The sequence below is a fragment of the Hermetia illucens genome, chromosome 1 (assembly GCF_905115235.1).
Source record: "Hermetia illucens chromosome 1, iHerIll2.2.curated.20191125, whole genome shotgun sequence".
NCBI lineage: Eukaryota > Metazoa > Arthropoda > Insecta > Diptera > Stratiomyidae > Hermetia > Hermetia illucens.
Genome location: NC_051849.1, coordinates 200,651,510 through 200,667,871, shown reverse-complemented (window position 1 = coordinate 200,667,871; position 16,362 = coordinate 200,651,510). Strand labels below are relative to the sequence as shown.

The following is a 16,362-nucleotide window of genomic DNA, read 5'->3' as shown; positions in this document are numbered from 1 at the left end:
CTTCTATAGTCGTCGTCGATGGTGGGAAGTTTTGGGCAAGCTTCAATCATTCCTTAACGCCTTCTTGTCTAAGTGGAAACCAAGACTTCCATCTGAATGTGTGGCTATCAGAGTCCAGAAGTTCGAGACCACCAAGCAACAGCTGGTGGATGCTACACTTCTGGCATTCCCTCAGTAAGATACATCTCTAGCTCTATTTGTCGATGCTTCCGACATTGTCCTAGCAATCTAAAAATGAAGCAATGGGAAAGAGGTTTTCGAAGCTAGAGTTTGATTTGACAAACTGTTGAAAGTCTTCACATCCCCCGTACTGAGGAGTATTCGCGGCGGCGTTTCTCCAAGGAAAATAGTTTGTATTCTTCGTTCCACTCACCGCCAGTAGTGTCGCGTACAAAACGCCATGAGGTTTAGAGAGCGGTGGGGGGGGGGGGGGGGTGGTTTAGGGTTGAGATGCCAGTTACCCTGACAAGTTTCGCCACTTCATTTGCCTGCTCATTATAATATAATAATTACTTCTTTCCCCAGGACACCAGCGGACAAGGACCTATTTAAGCCGGGCTTTCCTGATTTTATCGTCGCCACACGGGCGCCAGGTAATTGGTCGAGGTTTTACTGGTGAGGGCTTTAATGGCTTTAAGGGAACCTCCGCTTGTGAACGGAAGAAAGGCTGAAGAAAAAGAAAAAGGGAAATCGTGATGATTATAATTTTGTCAATTTTTGCGACGCCTGATACCTTAATGGTTTGCCAGATGTCAAGGAGCTCGACTGAGAAGACCGAAACTGCCGGTATCTTGAACAGGGTCTAGAGTGGTTCGAATTTTGGGAAAACCGCGCACCCAAAATTCGCAGTAAACTGAAGCATCAGTTGAAATATCACATGTGGGCCGTCTCCTCACAGCGTGAGGCAAGGTCGGTCCTGTCATATGAGGCGAAGTTTTTGAAATTTTTGGGGTTCAGCAAAGGCGTTTTCTATGAATACATGGAATATATGGAAAACAGCGGGTAAAATGTAAGAGATGACATAATTGTCTCTGATTAGATAGTAAAGGGGAGGATTGAGGGCTTTGGCATTTAAAATTTCTCTCGTAGCTAGCAGGGTATTCCTGAAGGAGAAAGGAGACTCATTTGCTAGAGCAAAAAAGGCATGGGTGGGGTGGGTCTGATGAGGCCAAGCCAGCGCCTCGATTCTATCTTCTTCTTGGGCATGAAGACAGTTGAAGAGACAAAGTTCAGGACATGTCCAGAAGCACCGTTCAGGACATATCCCTCCAAAGAGAAGGCCTCTGAAGACGACAGCTGGACCCAGTAGCAAAATTGATCATTGATCATGATTGAGCGTCAGTATGGCCCTTTACTACTAGTGAAGCCGAAGTCGTTCTCCGCGAGATGGTAATGTTTTTTGGTGTTCAAGGAAGACGTTATCGATGTTTATCCTAAAAGCATCTGTGCAGGTCCTTTTTTAAGATTAACGATCAGTTTGAAGTTACAACATTGGTTGGCGGAGAGGACTGCTTGTTAGCCGGGGATATCTTCAGCTTCCTCCCTGGAAACCCCCGTTCCTACAATCAGGAAATCATTCGTATATTGTAAGATTTTCACTTTATTGGAGCACATGGAGTGAGGAAGTGCAGATATTGAAGAGCACCGGACTCTGGACTCACTATTGGGACTGGCGATTTTTAACAAATAGTCAATTTACTAGTGTTGTACATTATTTTTCATATACATAGGATGTCACAAGGCAACTTCATATTAGACATCACGTTCGTCAAGAGAGACAGGTTCACCCTTTCATGAGCTTTTTTTAATGTCAATAGATATGTGAAGGACATGTTTTTTTATGGTTCCTCTCAATGGAGATGTATAAGAGAAGGTGATTGGACACGAAGTGGTGGACCTGTGACTTCTTTGGGCGAAACAGTTATCAGGGTTAGTGCGGTAGTTTTCGAGGCACTGATTGAGCTTGGATTTCACCACGGTCTGAAGTTATTTAAATCGTCCTGGGTTTTCCCCTTCTTTAGAACTGGGACCAGTTTGACTTCACATCAGCCTCCCTGAGTGGTCTGGTTAAGTCAGATCTCATATAATACCTCAAGGAGGATGTCGCACACCGCGCGGTATTAAGTTATTGGACGTAAGTGTAAATGATTCCCTCTGATTCCCCTCGACCATTACTGAAATGATCGAGGCTTATCTGGTAAGTTAGGATGATTGCAACACGTGAATCTCTTGCAGGGCTAGCGTTTCTGCATCAGTTTTCCTTAGACAATATGGCTGTTAAGTCGCCACACTGCAAAGAACTGTGTGTCTGGGTATCACCGGTGTCATGAGCACCACATCCGGCGCAGCTCTGAATGCATTACTCAATTTGAAGCCCTTGGATTTGTTTATTCAGAGCACTTCAACGGGAGCAGCTCATAGACTAATTCGATTTGATCTATGGGAAGACAATGGACGTGGAGGCACAAAGCATTGGCGGAGTCATTGGGAGAACTGAATCTAGATTTCGCAATGCCCTCCGATTCTCAGATGTCTGCACATTGTTTGGTAGAAGATATAATGTTATCTTGAAACGGAGAGGAAACTGGGACGAACAAAGTGTATGCGATCCTAAGGGCGGCAATCTGAATGATTGACGAGCGGTTGAAGGGCAGGCGTATCGCAATATGTAGCCATAGTCAAGCTGCATTGAGGGCGTTGAGTAGTACTTTGATCACTTCAAAAATCGTTCAGGAATAGAGAAGCCGATTGAATTCTATTTCTTCATTCATTTACTTTGGGTACATGGTCATTGTGAGGTAGAGGGAAATGAAATCTCGTATGCATTAGCAAAAGATGCTTCAATTGTCCCCATGCCCGGACCGGAACCAGCAATTGGAGTGTCGGAAGCATTTGCTGATGATCAAAAACTGAGAACAAGTTTCCCATAATGACAGATGGCGAAGCCTCAATGCTGTTAGACAGACCCACTTCTTCCTGTCAGAACCAAACAAACATACTGCAAACTTTATCCTGTCGAAAAGCAGGAAGACTTGCAGAACTATTGTGGGCATTCTGACTGGCCATAATTCACTAGCTGGGTATATGTGCCCATCCTGTATCTGTAGGTCTGTGGACGACCACGGGCCTAGAGTTGTGGTTTTGGGTACATGGGATTTAAACGTAAAGTAGTCAGGACCCCTTCTACTTCGTCGTTGCCTCGAGTTACGTTGCCTTTTTGTAATAGCTTTTCATAATGATTGTTTCGCCAATCTTCTACACTTGTCCCATGTTCTGTAATAAACTTTGTATCTACGTATTTCAATTTCGGTAACGGATTTACTACGTTTCCCAAGGACGGCAATTCCAGTGTTCAATGCTTGTTTGTACATTAAGCAGTCCTTCTTGCTAGGATTTTAAAAAAGATTGATTGGAACTGGTTCACCTCCTGCTACTTAAGAAATGCCGTCGTTGCCCTGTTAGCTCAGCCTATATTTGCTGGAGGCCATCCACATTCGTTCCCTTCATATTCTGTTTTTTGTTGCGCTGATCAGTTACCGCTTGATGGCATCCACGTTGACCTTTTCTGTAAGACAGATAATACCGCAAATTTCCAGAAGGCTCAATACTAGAAGCGCCCCACGGAAGGTACTCTTGTGTATTGCCTTCGTACCTAACGAGGACTCCGCTACCTTTCGTTTTCCGTATAGGGAACTTGTCTCGGGTCTAAATCTGACAGTGGATCTCGATGAGAACTTCCACAAATGGGGGCCTTGACTTTGCACAGATGGTTTTAGTGCGGCGTGTTGTTTCTTATTGTCCTTCTTCGCCTTGTTTTGCAGACGCCATGCGCATTACAGCTGCCTTGTCTGTTTCGATAAGTCTTTTTTTCGTTTTTAGTAAGGTAAGTTGACTGCTTGCGTCAAAATCCACCTGATCAGTTTCAGCTATTTTCTCTGAGATTTTTTTTTTTTACCATGCGCATCAGGTATATCGTTTTAGTCCTTGCTGCCTCCCTTCGCTGGACGACGCTGTCTGCGATGCATTTGGGTACTGAGGCCAAATGCAGGTAACTTTTCCTCCTTTATTTCTATTTCCTCAATTTTGTTATTTCTGCGCTCCACAAAAATGGCAGTAGCGTATCGTGTAAGGGAATGGGGGCCAATAGTCAGGAACGGATGTACTCTCGGGAAACCCTTAGCCCAGTTCACTGAGGCCTGATCTAAGCTTGTCTGATACCGGAACGTACGGACAGTTCGGTTCAATGCATGCTACCCGACCCCCGTCCAGAAGAGGCTGGCTACACGCCGCAACTATCACCTTGGCAGAGTTAGGCTCACATCACCCTCCGAGTGCTTCCAGTGTCTCCCGGTCAATCGAAATTCATTCTTTACCGCCAAACTTTCTCAAGGCTACTACCTAGGAAGCACCAACAATGTCAGCTAGGGAATCAGAGCTACTTGTTCGGGCACCTTGAGAATTCCATTCCCGGTATCGTGAGCGACCTATCATATTAAAGGTTGCAGATGACTCCTGACGAGGGTCACGTGCACAGAATGTGCCATGATTATGAAACTCAAGGATAGTCTCATTGAAAATAAAATAGGAATCTGACAAAGAAATCGTATGGACGACCTGAGGTCGACAAAGGAGTTGACGGAAAAAAAAGAAATTGTTCTCAGTACATTTGTGCCAGGGATCTTGTGCTACGCGAAATACCCTTCAAGCTGAAATTGAGAAAATAAAGAAGTTCAAAAATCACAAACCAAAAATGCTTCTAATTACTTATCACAGTTAATATCAACATAAGAGTAATGGCCATAATGGTCACTGCCCAAGTCACATGAAAGTTTTATGTAGCTTTCAACCTGCACCTTTCCAGTGCTTTAACTCTCCCACATATTTGGCGTATGTGCCGACACATACTAGCTTCTGGGTAAGTCCACAAATTACCTAAGAGCTTGTTCCATGCATATATATATTCGCCGAGAAAGCTAAACTTATTCAGCCCCACAAATAGGTTGTAAGGACGCACTAGAAGTACATACACACATGTGTAAGCCATTGTACCTGTATCTAGAAGTCTAGCATTCAGAGAAGTCAATGTTCTCCTCTAAGGACCTAGCTATTGTCTTCAGGGCTGTGTAGGGTAATACACATGCAAGTAGCGAGACCTTCAAATCTTGAACTACCCATTATAGTTAATTGTCTGTCCATAAAGCACCTGACCTTAATTTGAAATATGTCTATGTTCGGGCAGGACTCCATACTTGAGCTGTGAGTGAAAGGAACTTTTGACTGTGTACTTACGTATATGAGTATAAAGGAAGATGTAAGATACAAGTATATTCCGCAGAATAGATACTAGGGTGCTAGGTACTAGGGAGACGATTTACAATTGTGTAATTCAGTGCACGCAACAATTGTCTCTTGACTCATCAATAATATTTATGAATAAAACGGTTCAAGCTGACTTAAACGCTTTTCATGTTTACGTTTGTTAAACACGAAAAAATCGTCCTTACAGACAGAATATAAAAGAATAAGGAATAAAGTATAGGATTTGAGCAATGAAGTTATTCCGGGGGGTTATAGACGCGATTGAATTAGAGACTCGTTAGTAAATACATTGAGGGTGTGTAATTTTTCATTTATATATTTAATTAATGGGTTGAATGGAGACAGTTTTCCTCAGAAGAGAGTTCAATATAATCGTTGGCACAACTGTCCATATTGGATCATGGCCTTGAAGCGTGTTAGAGCACTTCAGAGAGTTTAGACCCATGAAAATGATAATCAAAAGAGCTTCTCAACGCATGTCCTGTTCAATTCGATCAGTGTCTAAATGCAGATGAAGAGTCCTTCTCACACGCAATTGCATGGATTTTTTGTACCAAGGTTTAGAAATGTACCTAAGAGATCCATTTTGTACATTTCAGCCCATATTCCCACGTTTACTAGTGAACAAAAATGGTTAAGGTCACCCTGAACAATATGGATGAAGGAAGAAAGTGTAAACTTACGATGCAGGAGCTTTGAATTTGGCAGCGAGGCACTTACTCCGATTAATAATCGTTGGCGTGGCAATCCAATTGGATCTGGGCATTGAAGTATGTTAGAGCACTTCATTCAAGACCGTGGCGGTGCACTACAGGATTACAGTAGCCTGTAGGAGGCAATGTGACGACGATTACCTACTTTGCAAAGCTAAGCAGAAATCAAAACGCCAAGCCAAGCTGTGACTACCTTGCCGAGGGCTGAATGGTCACAGGGTTTAAGATGTGGCCGCCAACGGGGAACTCTGGGTACCAGGCGACTCCCAGCTTCAACTAGTTTTGTCTCGACAGAAAGGGTCGAGCTTGATATATTTTTTCCTGTAAAGCAAGGGTTGTAGCAGCCAACTGTGAAGAAATTAAAAACCTGAACACAAAAGAAAACAACAGCACCTCGATCATGACGATCCAACTTGAAGCGACAACCCTATCCTCTTCGATGGAGAACCTGAGCCTAAACTCCGATTCTCCACTTATTCAAGTGGAAGTCAACCCTATTGGGATCTCGTCCTTAACGAACGAGCCGAAGCAGTCCTCTTCTGTCAGCAAACCCCCAATTTGCCCTACCTGCAGAGGCTAAAGTCTTACGTATGGATGAGCATGTGCCTTCAGGCAGCAAACAGCCTCCAGCCAACGGACTTCGTGCAAAACAATGCCTCCGGGTGAAAAGCCTTTGAGCAAACCCTCTTCAGGCAAATCGCGTTTGGGCAAATTGCCTCCAGGCAAACTATCTCCGAGAATAACACAATCCTCGGGAATGAAGGGAATGGATTGTGTGGAGCATGTGCGGCTAATGGCAAATCAAAGCAGCAGCGGCGATCCCGACCCTTCGGCTCAAATGGCTGCAAAAAGGGCTCGGCCAGCAACAGCCAAGTCATTTTATTTGCAGCCAAGGCTATTGAAGCCCATGTATGGGTCATGTATGACGACACTAATCTCTCCTCCTAGCTGTATGGAGTGCACCCTCGCATGGGATTATACTACGCTTTGAGCCGGTAAGTGTATACCGTAAGATGTTACGGTTAAACTTTTCCAACGAAAGAAGAGTGGCTCAGACACTAGTGCTCCTCTTTCAACGATGTGTTTGAGGGTGCAAGACTGATCCTGAAGAATATTTCCGAGCAATCATCGTTTAAAAAGTGTTTTTTCTGACTTCCAGAACACCTTCGGCTGTCGGCTCCTAAAAACCATTGAAAGATACGTGCTTTACACGACATCTTCGTCTGAACCGTAGATGAGGTGACATATCTATCAGATAAATTTGCAGCATTGTAAAGCAGCGACTAGATTATCAGTTGTCGGATAAATAGCTACAAGACATGCATATACATCATACAAAACTATGGGTTGTTAGGGGGGAAATTAGAGGCTTAAACTTCCGTTGTATGCCAGTGGAATTAATAGACCCCGTTTTCGCATTGTGGCTTGAAAAGACCTCCAAGCTATCTTTAGTTAGTGACTTATGTGATGGCGACATCACAACGACCAAATTGACCATAAAAAGCCAACAGGGAGATAAGGAAATTCAATGGTGCTCTGCTTATTTCTCCTATGACGTGGGCGAAGTTCCCAATACTTCAGAGCTAACTAAAATACCAAAAGTGAAGGCTTGGGAATAATAACAGGATGTGATGTTAACGCCCACCATCTATACTGGAGAAGTTCCAACGAAGCTGAACCATTCTGGGATAAGAAGGCTTTTTGTTCAGAACGAGGGGGGGAAAGCAGAAAAACTATTCCTGTGTCCTTTTGAGGAAACGTGTTAGAACCTCGATAGATTGGAAAAAACGGCCCGAAACTCTATCTGATGTCATATTATTTCTAGCTCTAGTAGTATGTCCTACGCAGACATCAACCCCAAATTTAAGAACTTGGGGGAAAACTGCCAGCGGGATCCAGTAAAACCGAAAGGAGCATCTTATATTGGAGTTTCCGCATTCAAATGAAAAGTTTAGTTGGCGAGATTTTTACGGGGTATGATCAAAAGCACGCAATGTCTAGTCAGTGCAGGGACCTAGACAAGGTTACTTCTAAGGCATAAATCTGCACCGATTTAGCAGAGCAGGAAGTTATTGTCAGCCTCAGAAAGACGTATGGTGGCATACAGACAGCAACTATCCTACCATCAACAGAGGCAGCGTGTAAGCTGCTGAATGTGTTGATTGATCTGGTTGACCAGTGCGGCGAAAAGGGTCACATTGCCATAGGGATCCCAAGCGTACTGTGTATTGGGAAGGAGGATATGGAAAGAACGCATATTGCAGAATCAGAGATTCTAAAACTGGTAATAAGCGAACTCCACTGAAACAGCCGCCGATATAACTGAGCGGGAGCAGTTTAGTGAGTATCTGGTCATCAAGCCATACAGACTTGCATGGAACAGCCTGCAACTAGCTTCACATGAGTAAAAATAGATGGCACATACTCGTATGACTATAGTTGCTATGCTCCAAAGAATTCATGGATTCGTGGATTCCGGTAACTTTAATGCATGGGACATAAATTGAGGAAGTTTACGGAGGAAAACAAAAACTTGTGCCTTTTGAAGGCGTTCGCGCATTTCGTCATCATATTGGCTAACGACGGTTAGGTTAAAACATATTGACAGGAAGGGCCATGATCTGGTTTGGATCTGGCCTATCGGACTGACAATTCGGACTCCGCATAAACAGATCAACCATTGATGAAACCAAACTGATTATTGGTTTCGCTGAAAGTGCATTGCGTAGCAAGCGTAGCATTAGCTAGTATTTTGCGATCATTACCCTCGATGTCCATAATGTATTCAAATTGACATCTAAAAAAGAGGTCTCTAGCGGCTATTGATATAACTAGTTATTCGTTATACTTGTGGATAGCTATCGAACAGGAGAAAGGCTTTGGTAACTACGAACAAGAGACCCGAGGTTCACATTATCCTTGCGAGTACTCCACAGGTGCCACGACCACTATTGAATAACATCATACACATTGCTAGGGACGCCAGGGTAATGAGTCACGACGATGACATACCAGCGATTGAAGTTGTAAATATTTCCGCGGATATGGAGTTTTATTTTTGCAAACAACCGCTGCTATAAAGAAGTAGCTGAAAAATGCTGAGGAGAAATGAGAGGTTGCACTTATTATGAAGTGTCGTAAGGGAACTAACGCTCGCATTAGGATGCACCTTGCGGTGATTAAACTTTAATCAGCGTATGCAGCATGCTTTTATTAAGGCGTCCAATATAAGCACGGTCATGACGCCATATGCTAGGATTTCACGACGCACCCGATGGTTACACATAGCTACAGTGGTAAGCTCTAAACTGACCGTTAAGATCTGCCCCCAAATACTGAAGCTCCATCCAAATGCTCAGTCGACACGTGCTAGCCAGGGTCTGGAATTTGGAGGGGGGGGGGGGCTCTTTGAGTCCTTCGATCTCTCATGTGTGATTATACAAAATTCATGTGGCTATACCAGTGCATGGGATCCTGAAAATATCCAAACAAACAACGGGATTCGCGTAAGTCTTACGAGATAAACCAATACGCGAGCTGAAAATAAAAAACAAACGACTCGACCGCGCGCGTGGGGCCGTAAGTCTTACGACCTGAGTGGCACGTTTGAGGGGAAGATCCACGGCGGATCCTAACCTCAATTCCTGTTTCTTCTGCCTCAGATGTTCAATTCCTAATAAAACTTCGGCAATACTCTTAATAATAATAATCGTTGGCGCAACAATCCATGTTGGATCAGGGCCTTGAAGTGTGTTAGAGCACTTCATTCAAGACCGTAACAGTACACTAGGAGGCAATGTGGTCAGCATTGCGCTCGCCCGAGATTATTACCCTGATTTGACTCAGGTACTCATTCACAGCTGAGTCGACTGGTATCCGACGTCAAATCACGATACAAATTCCACTGCCACCAGTGAGATTTGAACCGCGACCTTCCGTACGACAGCCTTGCGCTCTAACCACTCAGCTATCCGGACACAATACTCTTGGATGGCCAAAATGTTATCCCCAACCTCAGGAATTGTATTGCACATGTGTGCACACAGTGCATACTAATGAAGAAACGTAAATGAGTTGCTCCCCGTCGCATAGAACTAGATAATAAAAATAAGTAAAAGGGAAGGCGTTTGGAATTAGAGGACCATGCGAGGATGAATCCTTGAGGACGGAACAGTGCGGCATGTAGCCGACTACCTCCGTAATCCATCAAGGAAACATCTCACCGGCCACTTCCTCCATACGGGGAAGAACGTAGGGATAGTCCTTTAACATAAATGTATGGAAGGACACTCCACAGAAGCTCGGACGGCAATACCTTTCAGTATATAGCCTCAAAGACCCGTATTTCTAGAGACTTCTGGAAGGCAATTACCTACGCGACGTTAAGTTTTTAAGACAAACGCAAGAACGGGCTAGCTCAAGTGGTATTCTAACAAGGATGAGGCAAAACATTTTACTCTACAAGGTAGGAAGAGAAATTGAGGCTTTGGAACACTTGCTTCCGGGGGAAAAAAGGTGCGAAACCTAAAACTAGTAAGGTCAAGGCAAGTGAACGTGAAGCCTAGTCAGGAGCAATGTTGAAAATCTATTACTTCTCTATGCGACACAACAACACGAAGATGTAAGCCGGAACTGGCTATCTTCCACGGATTCAAGGAACCTGTAATTAAGTTATTGTAGGCTTGAATCTAGAAAATATGCTGCCCCACCTTGGGGGCCATTTGTAATGATCTAAAGAGAATTGAGATGGTCAAACGAAAATCCTGAGTGCCGAGGACGACCTAGACGGAAAAGCTATCCAAAAACCGAAAAAAATGGCGAAATTGACCGTGAAGGTCCTCCCGCAAATACTGAAGCTCCATCCAAATGCTCGGTCGACACGTGCTTGCACGCCTCTTTGCTACCCAGGCTCGGTAATTTTGGGGGGGGGGGCTCTTTGAGTGCTTCGATCCCTCTCGTATCATTATACAAAATTCGCGTGTCTATACCAGTGCGTGGGTCCGTATTGGATCTTCAAAATAACCATAGAAACAAAGGGATTCGTCTAAGTGGCCTAACGGCACGACCGACCCGAGTGCTGGGAACCTCGGGGTCGCGCCTCATTGAACATCTGAGGCAGAAAAAACAGGAATTGAGACCTTCCCCTTCGATCGCGGCCTCCACGCGCGCGGTCGAGCCGTTTTTTTATTTTCAGGTTTTAGCCGGCATTTTGGTTTATCTCGTAAGGCTGGTATAGACTCGCGAATTTTGTATAATGACACATGAGGGATCGAAGCGCTCAAAGGACTATTGGGCAGTGAGTTACTGGTTTAATTGTATTTGTAAACCCCTCCTCCCACTATTATCAATTTCTTATTCAGGAATGTATTATCAGAGATTCAGCACAAAGAGTTAAAGTAAATTAACTCTCAAAATCCTTTTGCCGATTATAATTTTCCATCGGAAGCATAAATCAAAATATAAATGTGCAAACTATCATAAGCAAATATAACCTATTTCAGTCTTCTACTCACATATCCAATGGTCAACACTAAATAAGATCCTTTTCCACTTACTTAGTTCCTGAGCAAATTCCAAGTTCCAAGAACTGCCGGTGGTAAAAAAGGTTTTATTGCTGAAACAATAACTTCTCCAATCACTTTAAGGTCTGACAATAAAGCAATTCAACCAGAAGCAGTTATTTATGTTATTTTCTTTATGTTATCTGGCAGACTTAAAACGCAAACAGGAGAAGCACCTGTGAAAGCATTGAGACGAAAGCATAAAAATATACCCATGGCTATGTATCTGCACCTTCTAAGGACGAACCATAGAATAAATGCGCTTATATGCTCTATACAGAATGCGAAAATGGTTTCTATTATTCTTACCAATTTCCTATTCATATCACACACATGGAGCCCATTAGGCTAACGTTTATGGCTTCAATGTAATGTTTTCCAGGATATTATCATCACAAAGCCAAGCGACTACCCATCGCTTCCCTTGGGAGTACAGCGTTAGGTTGGAATAAGTGTATGAACGGAAAGCATTTCTGAGAAAATAGTTGTATTTACCATTTGAAAGAAGGGACAACATTTTCAAAATGCACTATTTGAAAAGGACTACAATGTCTAGTATGTATCGTAGATATATAATGGTCCTTTGTTGTGACCTATCGAAGGAAGGATAGTTGCAGTAACTGATGTTTAAAGTCATATTTTTAATGACGGTTCCACTAGACATGCCTGAAATGATGTAGTCTAACTGAATACATTAAAGCACATCCCATTGAACTGGGTAACACCCCACCTTGACCTTGTTTAGAAATGACCTGTCCTCGTAATAATCACCCACCTAATGAAGCTAACATAGACATTTTGACAGAGACCGTAATTTCAATTTTAGGTATTCTAATAATCGCCCTAAAATGCCATATAAAGTGAAGATCATGATAGGGCCAGCATCTGATGTGACAAAGTTCAAACCTCAGTAAGGGTGGTCTCGAACTCTTAATAGGTTGCGATGCGAATGCTCAACATATTTGTTGGGGCAGTAGCAAATGCAATCCAAGAGGAGAGAAGCTATTTGATTTCATCACTTCAGCTGGTCTTATGACTGCAAACGTGGGGTGCGCCCCTACGTTCGTGGGACCGAGAAGAAGCGAAGTAATTGACCTAACAATCTGTACCCCAAAATTGTTAGAGTTGATTACACACTGGCGAGTGCTAGACGAGGTCTCACTGTCAGATCACCGATATCTAGAATTCAATCTGACTATTGCGGGCGAACAGTCTGCAGTACAAAGACGGAACCCTAGGAAAACGGATTGGGCAAAGTTCAATGAACTTCTTGGCAATAAAGTACAGTTCCCTAGGCGACTAAGGACTCCTTTGGTGCTGGAAGATGAATTGAAAACTCTGAACTACACACTTTTAGAGTGTTATGAAGAGGCTTGTCCTATTTCCCGAGGCCAAAGCGGTAAAACAGTTCCTTGGTGGAACGGAGAACTGCAAAAACTCAGGAAATCAACCAGGCGACTTCTAAATCGTGCTTGCAAAAGTAACAAGAACGAAGACTGGTTAAATTTCAGGAACTCACAACGTGAATATAAGAGGCTCGTGAGGTGCTCGAAACGAGACTCCTTTAGAGCGTACTGTGAGGAACTGGAAGGCGAAAGGGAGACTTCAAGGCTGTGCAGAGTCCTCAAAAGGGATGAGTCGGCCAAGTTGGATTGTAGGGGGAGAGTTGACGGTTCTTGCAACCCCTTCAACACGCAAGTGTTGCAAGAGGAACTGGAACACTGCGAAAGCGGTTGTTACCCTTGAAAAGGTGAGAGCTGCGATACTGTCCTTTGAACATTTCAAAGCACCTGGCATGGATGGCATCCATCCGGCAATGCTAAAGGAGGGTATGGAGCATTTAGAGCGACCTCTAACAAATATTTTTCGAGGATGTCTTGCTCTGGGCTACGTGCCTTCTTCTTGGCAACAGGTTAAGGTAGTTTTCATACCGAAACCTGGGAAAGATGACTATTCTAATCCAAAGAACTTCAGACAGATCAGCTTGACTTCATTGTTGCTGAAAGGTTTGGAGAGACTGGTGGAGCGTCACATTCGTGGAAAGGCACTTAGGTCACACCCACTTAGTGAAAACCAACATGCTTACCAACGTGGAAAGTCCTGTGAGTCTGCTCTTCATTCTTTGGTCACAAAGATAGAGGATGCAACTTTGAATGGTGAGTACGCGATGGGGGTGTTTGTGGACATTGAAGGGGCTTTTGACTGTGCGCCTTTTCAAAAACTTTGTGATGCCGCCAGAGCGCATGGTGTTGATGATGCTTTAATTAAGTGGATCCACGCTATGCTAACGCAAAGATTGCTGTGCGCTGAGGTAGGGGTCGATCGCTACCTGACTACGGAGGCAACGAGGGGCTGCCCCCAAGGAGGTGTGCTTTCGCCGCTTCTGTGGAGTATGCTGATCGACTCACTGCTATGCGAACTGCAAAATTTGCCAATACACGCTCAAGCTTATGCTGATGACGTGGCTGTACTTGCTGTTGATCGGGATCTTGGAACGGTGTGTAGGAATATACAGCGTGCCGTTGATTTGATAGACAGCTGGTGCCTTAGACATGGTTTGTCCGTTAATCCAAATAAAACCACAATGGTTTTATTCACAAAAAGGAGAAAACTGGATGGACTTTGCCTCCCTGAGATGAGGGGTACTACCCTTCAACTCTCCGAAGAAGTGAAATACCTGGGGGTTACTCTAGATAAAAAACTTCTTTGGAACAAACATGTAGAGGTAAAGATGAAACGAGCTCTCACAGCTTATGGGCTGTGCAGACGGACCTTTGCCTCGACATGGGGACTCAGACCTCATGTGGTAATGTGGATATACGTTGCCATCATTAGGCCGATGTTCGTATATGCATCCGTAGTGTGGTGGGTTAAAGTGAGACAAAAAGGTTTTCACCGTAAACTAGCTGCACTGCAAAGAACTGTTTGTCTGGGTATCACTGGTGCCATGAGCACGACATCCGGCGCAGCTCTGAATGCACTATTCAATTTGCAGCCCCTGGATATATTTATTCAAAGCACTGCAATGAGAGCAGCCCATAGGCTAATTCGATTAGATCTATGGAAAAACAACGGATGTGGGGGGCACAGAGCATTGGAAGAGTTACTGGGAGGACTGAATCCAGTTCTTACAATGCCTTCCGATTCTCGTGTCCCCATACATCTGTTTGGTAGAAGATATGTAGTTACCCTGAAGCGTAGAGAGGACTGGGAAGACCCAGAGGAATGCGTGGAGGGATATACGGAAGTCTTCTACACCGATGGCTCAAAAACAGAAGAGGGTTCTGGAGCCGGAGTCTACCTCTCGAATAAAAACGAGAAGTGGGCTTTTCCTTTGGGACAATATGCAACGGTTTTTCAAGCCGAAGTTTATGCGATCCTAAGGGTGGCAAACTGGGTGATTGACGAGCGGTTGAAGGGCAGGCGCATCGCAATCTGCAGTGACAGTCAAGCTGCACTGAGGGCATTGAGCAGTCCTTTGATCACCTCGAAAATCGTTCAGGAATGCAGAAACCGTTTGAATTCTATGTCTAGATTCAATACGGTGGAACTACTCTGGGTACCTGGTCACTGTGGCATAGAAGGAAATGAAATCTCGGACGCTTTAGCGAAAGAGGGGTCAATCTCACCTATGCCGGGACCGGAGCCAGCAATTGGGGTATCAGTAGCATTGGCTAAATCTGTTTTCAAAAACTGGGAACAGGTTTCCCATAATGACAGGTGGCAGAGCCTTAATGCTGCTCGACACACCAAACTTTTCCTGCCAGAACCCAACATACGTACCGCAAAGTTTATCCTGTCGAAAAGCAGGAGGACTTGCAGGTGTATTGTGGGCATTCTGACAGGCCATAATTCACTAGCTGGGCATATGTTCAGAATAGGAATTACCGAAGATGATACGTGTCCCTCCTGTAATCAGGAAGCGGAATCCACGGAGCATTTCCTATGTGAATGCCCCGCCTATGGACGTATCAGGCATCAAATCTTTGGTGCCGATGTTCTCCAATTACGACGGGTAGCATCACATCCACTAACGGAAATCCTACGATACGTTAACGAATCCGGAATATTCCGTTAGACGGGGGACGCGAGTACAATGGGCCAACACGGCCTGAGTGCTCAGAAGCTTCTCCCCACCACACACACACACACACACAAGGGTTACAAACCAACTGCTACCGGAAAATAACTTTCGGAAAGGTTTACCTCAAGAGAGTGACTCTGCTCTCCGCGCTGCCAGATCAAAACTCCGGCCACGTATCAATTGAGCCGTAAGTTGCTCGGCATTGGCAAGCATGCACCTGTTAATTGAGATAGCTGCAGGGGACAATTGATTGTCCTTCCTAAAGCAGGCAACACATGTTCGAGAATTGCCATATGTGTACTTAAATATGCCAGAGTGCACAAGTCGACTAACTTACCCAAAATAAGGGAATAACCAGAGCAAATTCCTTTAGATTAGAATCAGGATATAAAAATCAATAGTGTTTGTGAGCGTCCATCATTTAAACGCTATGGACATGAGGAGTGACTTACAAAGGTACTTATTAAAAATATTCCTAGTTCACACTTGGGATGAGAATTCACTTGCCAAGATTGGTCTGAACATCGAAGTCGATGGTAAACGACCAAAAGGCAGACCTAAACAACGGTGGCTTGATACGCTAGATGGGGATTTGAAAGCCTCGAGATTGCACCCAGATCAGACATTCGATAGAGCCCAATGGCGAAGCCGATCACGATGAGCCGACTCCGCTTGTGAACGGGAC

At 44.3% G+C, this 16,362-nt stretch overlaps 1 protein-coding gene across 1 annotated transcript in view; it reads right to left on the bottom strand.

Annotated features, from left to right (window-relative positions):
* The window catches only part of LOC119661596, a 241,768-nt gene that overhangs the window by 69,389 nt on the left and 156,017 nt on the right, over positions 1-16,362 (bottom strand). The gene's annotated exons all lie outside the window — the stretch shown is intronic.